A 10,017-nucleotide genomic window follows, 5' to 3' on the forward strand; every position below is an offset into this window, starting at 1 on the left:
CTTAGTTTTGATTCTCCCTTGATTACGGAATTTTTACATTTATAAACAAAGCTCCAAATGCCATTCCTATATAACCACCACGGGGCAAACGTCAGATTCAAATCGGGTAACTTCTTCCTTTAACAACTTCTTATTTTTGCAGTTTTGAAAATAACATATGGGAAAAAATTATTTTTATGTCTTCTTGAAATCTGTATTTCATTTCTTCATCATTTTGGAAATTACGCCACGAATTTGGGGTTTTAGAAAATCATTTGCATGCAGTTTTGGTAAAGCTGATAAGGAAATGAAGGGTTTTTTGTTCGTTTTAAATGTGTAATATAAACCCTCTGAAATTTGGAAAGAAAAAAGGAAAACAAAAAATTTGTTCTGTTTTTATGTTTGTTTTTAATATTCTTGGACCCCTAAACAGATTCAGTTCTCCAATAATTATTATTATTTCTGACATTTTAGATTTGTTTTTCCTGTTTAGTATCACATTTTTAAAAGAATAAGGCATTTTTTTTTTTTGGAGCAGAAGAAAACATACGGGGTTAAGAGCAGGTGCTTCAGTAATCTGAGGCGAGGTCTGCAAACTTTCTCTGCAAAGGAATACATAGTAAATATTTTAAGCTCTGTGGGCCATTAGAGAGTCTTTTGCCCTTGTAGCTAAAAACAGTCAGTCACAAACAATGCATAACGAAATGAGCATGCCTTGTTCCAATAACACTTAATTTACCAAAAAAAAAACAGGCATTGAACCTGATTTGACCATTGGACTATAATGACCCACCCCACACCTAGACTTACATTTTCTCTCTACCTCTTTCTAGCTACCGGTCTGGCCGAGTCTGCATTTAATCTGCAAAAGAGACATCACTGGACTACGTCATTCGTTTCAGAGGATAAAATAGATCAGTGTGTAACTCATTCTATGTAAGGGTTCATAAATTTCATTTCTTACTATTAGTCTCTTGTTACAATGGAAAAAGCTGTCAGCCCCAGCCATGCAGTTAGGAAGGGTCCACTTCACTGCACCAGGCAGCCTCAGGAAGAGACTTCCATGCTCCATGGAGTTTAACTTGGTCCTACTTTTGCTTTTGGCTAAAGAATATCTTTTTGCTTTTTTTCCTAAGTAATTCCATTCAAGGGAGGGTTCTGAGAGAGAGAAAAAAAGGAGAGAAGCAGAGGTAACAGGTCACCCAAATAGGTCTGGGCTCTAGAGGGAGAGAAATCACCCTGCCCTAATCTCGACTCCATTTTGGAGAAAAACTCTGTCCCCCAGGTTTACCCCATCTTGTCCTAAGGCTCACGCTGGCCAGGACAGACTCTGAAGGCATATCATGAAGCTGGCCCTTTGCATGTGGCATTGCTTACATGAGCACCCTGGCAGAACCAACCTTGATTTACTGCATGAGACACAATCCCAGAGGAAAAAGATCTCCTGGGATTTTATTCTTCTTTTCCCCTGAGACATTTTTTGTCATGTCTAGGTTTCCCCCTTAAGTTTTTAGGATTTCTGGCAAGCTTCAGGCTCTCATTTCTCTGTAGTGATTGTCAAATGCCCACATGTTATTTACACCTCCCATTCTCTCTGGGTTTCTAAGCCCTCATTTTTGTATTTACCAGCGTTTGTTTCTAGATCTTCCCTCTTTTTTTCCTAACCAGCAGGAGAGCTCCCCAGGCCTCAAGATAAACAGCACAGGAGATTGTGAATTTCAATGACAAATACAGCAGGTGAGACACTTGCCAGCCGCATGTCATTTTTAACTTGGGGATGGTAATTTCAGTTTTTCTGCTCTAAACATTGGCAGGCCCAGTTCCTCTTTCGTTTTGTCCTTGTTGCCTCTCTTCCTGAATGAAATTTTTCAATTAGCTTGCTCATTACAAGGCGCATGGCATTGCCCTCCTCTTAACTCAAATTTCCTTCTTCCCGGGTATAACCGGAACCTGCCGTACACACCGCAAGACAAAGAACAAAAAGACCTCACTAGCTGAGCGAAAGATTCAGTCATGTACACGATCTCACCAGGTTTCCAACTGTATAATGAAATCAGACTCCTCCCCAGGGAGGGAAGGGTTTCCTCCCCAACCTACTGCTCACACAAAATCCCACCCACTTCTTTGCAAGGACACACTTTGTTCTAAATCCCCAATGCCTTCACTCCTGCACACGCAAAAAAAAAAAAAAAAAAAAAAAAAAGCAGAAAGCTGCGCCTAAGTCATAAGAGGGAGCTGCGATCTTTCTCTGAGCTCAAGATAAAAAGAGAGTAAATGGGAAGGAATTACTCAATATGGAGCCTGCATTTGTAATTAGCAGGCATGGGATGCTGCACAGTGATCTGAGCATGGCTGACCCCTGGGTTGGGGGAGAAAAAGATTTTGGGGTTTTTTTTGTCTTTTTCATGAGCCTCTCACTCTCAAGCTGGAGAACTTAAAATCTAGAGAAAGGGGCAGATGTTCGTAATAGATCTTTAACGGGTTAATAATACTCTGGTTAAACCCTCATTTAAAAAAAAAAAAAGTTCATTCAATCAATGCTCCTTCAGGTTAAAGCATTTGAGGAGGACAGGTGTGGAGGAAAGGAGTTGTTTTCAGCAAGGGGTGAGTGTGTTTGAGCAAAGAACCAGAAGGTGTGCTAGAGGATTTTTTTTTTTTTTTTTTTTGTGGCACTGTTTGTAGAAGCAAAGACAATCCACCCACAGTTCATCCAAAAAGACAAGTGAAATACATTAAGGAACACTAGTCACAGAAATACTACACCACCACTTAAGACGTCAATTTTTTTCTCTCCAAGAGATCTAAGTAAAAAATGCAAGGTGAAAGGTACTTGGTAAAGACAAAGCAAGGGGTAAGGATTTGATATTTATACAGGCCAATCTGTGCATAGATTATTTTTGGATAATACCCTAAAAACTAACAGTGCTTGTCAAAGATTTTAAAAATAATACAGGCATAGGAAGTACTCTATGGTAGATATTTTAAGTGAATTAAAAGTTGTATAATAGTGTCGATAAATGATTCCAGTGATATATTTAAAACAAAGCATGTATGCATGTGTCTATATATAAATAGATATATGTGTATTTATGCGAAATGTCTGGAAGGATATATGTCACGCCGTGAAACTATTAGCCATCTCTAATGAGAACAGGAGCTAGTGTGGGCGACTAGAGGAAATGAAGAACTTCGGCTTAATTTTATTGTGTTTGAATCTTTTAGCGAGATTTCCTGTTGCTTCTATTTTAAATGTGAAAACTAAAGTGAGAAAATATACAAGAGGAGGAAATGGTCAAACGCTGACCCACACTACCTAAGAAACGTTGTGTGTGTCTTTCCAGGGAAATCAAGCTCCCGAAAGCCCTTGGGGTGAATGTCTGCTTCTGGCTCCTAACCGTGGGGCGTTCTACGTTATTAGGGAAGCTGGTATTGCTGTTTGCTGGGACTGCTCTTAGTGGCTTTCCGAGGTGGCCCAGTCGGTGTCTTTGTCGCAGCCAGCCCGCCTGGAGAAGCAGGAGCCTCTCTGCCTTCAGGGAGAAGGATGGAAACGCAGCAGCGTCAAGCAGGGGCCGGGCTGTCGTGAGCCAAGCGGCAGCCCTCCTGGTCTTGACTTTTCCTGCCCTGCGCAGTTGAGCTGCACTGGGATGACTCCATTAACAACAATGAAGTTACTTCATGATCGAGTCCCAACGCTGGGCTGTCTGCCGGCCGCCGGCACACTGCCACCCGGCGACCCGGCTTCCCTTGCAAGTCACACGCGATCCCATGGCAATCCCCTCTCCCGTCTCGATTAGCCCGAGGAAGACCTCTGTCGCGAGTTCTTCCGCCTTAGGCATGGGCAAAAGTGATGTAGGAAAAAGAGATAACGCTCGAGAGAGGAAGAGTTTTAAAAGTCTCGATGTGAGCCCCCTGGTTTCTAGGCGCTTCCACGGCAATTCACCTACTGAAGTCGACATGTTTTTGCAAATGGGCACGCTCTCTTTCCGGGGATTGGATCACACACATCAGGTCGAATCGCAGCCCTAATCATTCCTGCATGTGAACGTTTAGGGCAAGGAAATGCCAGGACGAAGTTTACAACTTGACCGACTTCCAGCGGTTCCGGGTTGTTGTTGTTGTTGTTGTTTTTCTCTCTCTCTCTTCTGGGGCAGCTTTTTCTTGCTTCTTCAAGGTTCTGTTGGAAACGCCCCTGCTCCCTCCCCACGCCAGTCGCTTGGAAATCTTCAACCTTTAATTTATGACCTGATGAATTATTTTATTCGGCAGGGAGAGGTCACGTTTGGAAGCCAAATGTATGCAAATAAGGATTGTGACAGAACAACCTATGATTTGAAATTGGAAGTGTGTGTGGGGGGGGGATGGGTCACGCCCCATCATCCTCCCAGGCAGCTGGAGTCTCTTGTTAATTTGGATCCCTTGAAATTATAATGGCTGCGTTTGCAGGTATTTCTGAGCCATCATCTAGACCCCTTTCGATTGAAGTACATTAAAATAAAGGGGGACACTCGACTGTCTCTCAAGATGAAGAAAAAAAGGCCCTACCGGCTATTGTCTGAGCTCTCAGTGCCTGATTGACTAGTAGAAAACGCATCTCCATGGGAACAGATAAATGTCTGCTTTTCATGCTGCGAAACAACCAGCTCAGCCCGGGAGCCTCACCAACCCAGCACTTTATTTGGGCGGCTGTGAGCAGCCTCTCCCTTTTCATGTTCAGCCAAATTATCTGCCAGAATCTCTTTTCAAGTCTAGGGGAAGAGGGAAAAAAAAAAAAAAAGGGTTTCCTCCCCTCACACCCCTCCCCCCTCTTCTGCATGGAGTTAATTACTGTATTTTCATCTGGGAGGGTGGGAAAAATGCACATTGAGCTGAAACAGCACACAGGACAGCGTGTCGTATCCGCCTGTTGTCTATTAGCTGCTGATTTTTCTTAAAGGTATGGCGGTCTGCGGCAGCACCAGGGTAGTGTTAGCAGGGTGACCATGAGGCCGGGGAGGCAGAACCTGGGGCCGGCTGTTTGGATCGCCTGTTTATTACGGTTGTGTCGGTGTTGGGCTGTGTGACCTCAAGCCAGTGGCAGCAGCTCTGTTCCCATATTGTGATCTGAGATATGGAAGTGACGAGGAAGCTCGGAAAAACTGCTGGAGAGTCTCAGGTATCTGCCTCCCCTCCCCCTAAAATCCCCAACATCTGCCATTTTAACTCCCCGATGACTGATCCAGTGCTCTGCGCCAGCAGAATTCGAGAAAGCTCTCAGGAGAGCTGGGGCTTTCTCGGGTGATTCCAGACACTTCTGCTTCTGTTCCTGGTTTAAAAAAAATACCACCGGAAGCAGCGTTTTCTGATGAGATTGCAACACTCCCAGTCCAGTTTATGAAGCGAAGGGGAAAAAAAGATAAATGGAAAGGAGAAAAAGTGGAGATGAAATACATATGCACTCACACACACACACGCGCAGAGATATTTTGAACACGTAAAGTTGAAGTCTTAGAGGGAAATGTCTTAGCCTGCTTGGTTCTAAGACTGGGCAGAAGCATGTGTGTGGGTTCTTTATTTTATTGGAATCCATTCACCGGCTTTTATTATTCTCTCCTTTGTCATTTAAGCGATCGCTCTGCCTTTGTCTCTCTCCTCTTCCTCGGCACCCCCACCCACCCCACCCCCTAACAAGTCTGAGCAGGAAACGATTAAAGACCAGTGAACAGAATCCAGGTTAAAGAATCCTGCCAGCCCACGTCGTAGTCACGGTGGAGTCTCATCCTCTAGCTCTTCCGTGGATGTGGTCCCTACACATCACGACCCCAGTGGTCTGGACCAGCTGCTTCTGATGTCGGGCTGGAATGTAGCACGTCAAGTGTGTGAACACTGCCTCCATTGTACTTGAGCCTACTGACTGAAGCCTGGATAATTGGCATGTAACCTTCTCTGTGAATAGTGTGGACAGATATGTGAATTAGCCGCATCCCTCCGACATATGCCATGCATTAGCTAAACGGCCTTCCAATTCTCCAAACAGTTCAGCTAACTATTACACAATAATTAGGCTTTGGAACTTTATAACTTTGGGGGAGAAATCGATGAATAATGAGAAGCTCCCCACTGTCTCTGAATAAATGCCTCTGTCATATTATCGTATGTCTAATGCTGATAGTGGTCGTTGATTATTTGAGGGGTTGAGAGTTTGGAGGTTTTGAAGTGTGTGTGTGTGTGTGTGTGTGTGTGTGTGCGCGCGCGCACGCTGTTGTTTCTGGATGAGGTTAGTAAATCTGGAGAGTGTTTAGCTCTTATACTCATCAAGGTGTGTGACTAGTCAACTTGTCATGTCCTGTTTGATTATCTTATTAAAGATTGTATTCTGAATGAGGCTGTTTAGAATGGCAGGTTTCTAAGTACGTAATCTCTTATCAGTTCCTAAAACGAGAGGAAGTGCCATGGGCCCATGGTTAAGAAAAGAAACTGCAGGCAGACTGCCCGGGCTGAAGACGGCTTTCCCACATACTACCTGGCGGCCTGGGGCAACTTGTCCAGCCTCTCTGTGCCTCAGTATTAAGATCAGAAAAATAGGGAGAATAATAATTCCTATCCCACTGGGACTTCATAAGGATTAAAGAAGTTGATTTCGTAAAATGTTCAGAACAGTAGAATATAAGTAAGTACTTTTCCCTTTTTCATTTAATAAATATGCACTGAAAGTATTTTTTAAGCGACAGGTTGTGACCTACCAATAGGTGGTGAGAGATAATATTATGTCCTGATCCCTATTTTTTATAGAATGGAGGGGACTAGAATGGAGTCCATACACCTAGAAAGGGTAAATACCGTCTTATAAAACTTCGTGCTATATGAGAGTGTGTGTGTGTGTGCGCATGCGTGTGTGCACACTGCCTCTCAATGTAAAAATGTATGTATTTCTTTCAGTGAGTCAAGTGTGAAAAAATTATGAAAAACCTGCAATCCAATGACTTAAATGCATCAATAGACGATTGGCTAAATAAGTTAAGCTATATCCGTACAATGGTTTATCAGGGAGCCATGGATAAGAACGAGGTCCATTTCTACGTGATAATTTGTCCCGGACGTGCAACGAAAGGCATTGCAGAGCGTATTTGTTAACAACCCCGTTTCTCTACAGTCACGAGCTGCCTCACGGTCCGTGAGAGACCGCATGTGCTCCGGTGGTCCCGGAAGATGCTCGCGGAGCTGGAAAATCCCCGTCGCCTAGTGATGCCGCCGTTGCCACGCCAGAGCACGAAGATTGCAAAAGTCAGCGAGGCCGTGGCTGAGACGGCAGACGGCCTGAGCCTGGGTGTGGATGAGGATGGCGCTGCGCAGCTCCTGGAGGTGGCTCCTGAGGAGTTGACTAAGGAGTCGTTAAAATGGGAACAGGAGCACTTAGCCGGAGAAAATGCACGAGAAAAGGAAACCGCGGAAGAAAAAGAAACTCCCGAGCAAATCCGCAGCAAAGGGGTTTGGCAGAAGCTTTTGCAGAGACCTCGACAAGCTCCTTGAAAAGTTTGAAAACGGAGATCCCCAACGCCAAAAGGTGTTCATTAATAGAGAGGGATGTTCGTGGTGGGTTAGCTGCTTCCAAGCAAATCTGTGATGGAAATAACAAACCCAGCAAACCATCAGGGACATATTTCTGAAAAGAGTGTCACTTCCTCACAAAGAGCCTCAGGCAGGTCCTTCAGGAGGTGTTCCGGGAGAAGACGTTGTCATTGGGGTCTCTCCACATTCTCACCAACCAACACTTGTTATTTCCATCTTTTTGTGTTATAGCCATCGTGTTGGGTCCGATTCATGTCTTTTAGTTTGCTTTCCGACACCCTGACACATGGTCTTAATTTCTTGTGGTTCTCTGTGTGAGTTCCTCATGAAAGCTGTCGTACAGCTCCTCAGAAAAATGTACATGCGCACATAAGAAACTGGCCTCTGACTTCAAGGATTCCATAGACCTCTCCAGAAACCATCTCTATAGTATCTGGGGGGGGGGTGGTCCATGCACCCCAGGTAAAGATCAGAAGATCCCAGTTAAAAAAAAAAAAAAAAAAAACATGGCTGATTCAGACACAGATGTAGAAAGGTGAGGAGGGCTGAGGTCCAGGGCCTCACTCAGGGAGACCCAGTGAGCCAGGAAGAGGGTGGAAAGAGTCTCCATGGAAACGCCCAGGCTCCAGAAGTGTACTGTGAGTGCTTATCTAGGCGTGGCCTGAGTTGAATCATTTAATCTTTTCAAAACTCCTTAACAAGTTTCCTCATCTATGTAAGAAGGAAAACAGAACCTCCTTCACGACGGTATCATTGAAAGGATCGAACGAAATCCTGCATGCGGCGTCTGCACAAGGTGGCGATCGATACTGTCATCCTCTCACCTGACCCCCCGACTAGCAGGGCGGCCGCCCTTTGAGCAGTGGTAGCCCCCTAAAGTCACGCGCTAAGGGGCACGAGCAGATAGAGCTGAACATCTGCTGCCCACTTCAGTTCACCGCAGTCACCACCCGTCCCTATTGCCTTAGACTTGGTCCACTTCACTCACACCTTGCCCTGGTTGGCAGTTGAGCTTGTCCACCAGGAGGATCCCAGTGGAAAACAGTTACCTTCCTAAAATAGGGTAGGTGTCCAAGGAGACTTGAACAAAGGAAAAATGTCAAGGAGGTGAGCCTGGCTCAGAGACAGGAACTCTGAGGCTAGTTACCTCTGCGGATAGCCACTGCTGTATCCAGGACAGAAGAAGCAGAGGTGGGCTGTGCCTGCCAGACGGGGAGGAAGCCTTCGTGGGGGAAAGTCACCTGATCAGAGCTATGTCCTTCAAGCAGAGGGAAGGGCCAAACCGGGACAAGGAGGGAGCTGGGGAAATAAAGACCTCGACCTCCCTTTCCTCCTCCACGGGCGCCTTCCCTCGGCTAAACCCAAGCAGGAGAGTAAGAGAGACTGTTAGAACAGTCGAGAAGGGCAGCCACAGAGCAGGGAGGAGGGGTTGGAGGGGAGATGGAGACGGGGAAAGGAAAAATATTTAATATGCATCTTTGCTTTTTAAATTCTTTCTCTTATCATTATTATTGGCTTTTAACAACAGGTAATTTTTTAAAACGCCCTCTTCATTGCTCATATTTCAGATTCCTCTATATTTCTATTGTTTCCATCCGACGATGCGAAGTTATCCCTCTTTTTCATTTCTCCCCAGTGGGTGTCACTCCTACTTCTACCATCCCCCCAAAGCTTTTCGCTTTATATTTAATCGTGGTCCGGGTTGCCTCTGCCCGCTGAAGACAGGAACTGTCCCGCTCATCTTGGAACTCACAGAATCTAATACTCTGCTAGACACATAATAACTATTTAAAAAAAAAAAAGCCCGGAGATGGCGGGCGGATTTCCATGTATTGTTCTAGTGATGAGGGGGAGGGCTGGACGGCGAGGGATGGGAAGAAATGCCATTGCCCACTGTTCCTGTCTCCATCCTTACTTCGCTTCTTTGAAGTAGATCAACAAAAGAACGAGAGTAACAGTAACTAATAGTTCAAGCGCTTACTACTTGCCAGTCACTTTATACACACGTTATCATATTCAAGTCTTTCAGCAGTGCCATAAGGCATGTGATATGATTATTCTTGTTTTGCAGGGGAGGGAACTAGTCACAGAGAGAGACATTTCCCAAGGTCAGGATTGGCCACGCGATCTGATGGATTCAGAGGCTTTAATCGTAAATACCCTTTGCCATCCCTAACGTAGCCTTCGCTCGCTAATGTCGTATCGGTAAGCTGAGCTACACATCTGTTTTCCTTATCAACATATATCAGAATTTTGGCTATGCAGCAAGCAGAGACCTGACTTGAGCAGCGGCTTAAGCATTGAAGGGTTGTTTCTCCTATATCGCAAGAAGTCCAGAGGTCAGCTGCTGCTGGCTTTGCTTCGCCGGCTCAAGGATGTGAAGGCCAAAGCTTCTGACACGTGTGGGGACTTGCCCTCTCAATCACAGAGTGGCCGCTGGAGCCCCAACGAGTATTCCCACTCTCCAGGCAGGTGAAAACAGAAAGGTAAAAA

General features: G+C 45.1%; 1 long non-coding RNA gene across 1 annotated transcript; it reads left to right on the forward strand.

Moving 5' to 3' along the window:
• Positions 1-426: 426 nt before the first annotated feature.
• Positions 427-8,969, forward strand: LOC107498141. The gene is made up of 4 exons (XR_004953541.1): positions 427-915; positions 1,651-1,716; positions 3,321-5,131; positions 7,109-8,969. It is a non-coding gene; the product is annotated as an uncharacterized LOC107498141 (long non-coding RNA).
• The last annotated feature ends 1,048 nt before the right edge of the window (positions 8,970-10,017 follow it).

Source organism: Rousettus aegyptiacus, unplaced genomic scaffold, assembly GCF_014176215.1.
Source record: "Rousettus aegyptiacus isolate mRouAeg1 unplaced genomic scaffold, mRouAeg1.p scaffold_m13_p_12, whole genome shotgun sequence".
In the NCBI taxonomy this organism is placed as follows: Eukaryota; Metazoa; Chordata; class Mammalia; order Chiroptera; family Pteropodidae; genus Rousettus; species Rousettus aegyptiacus.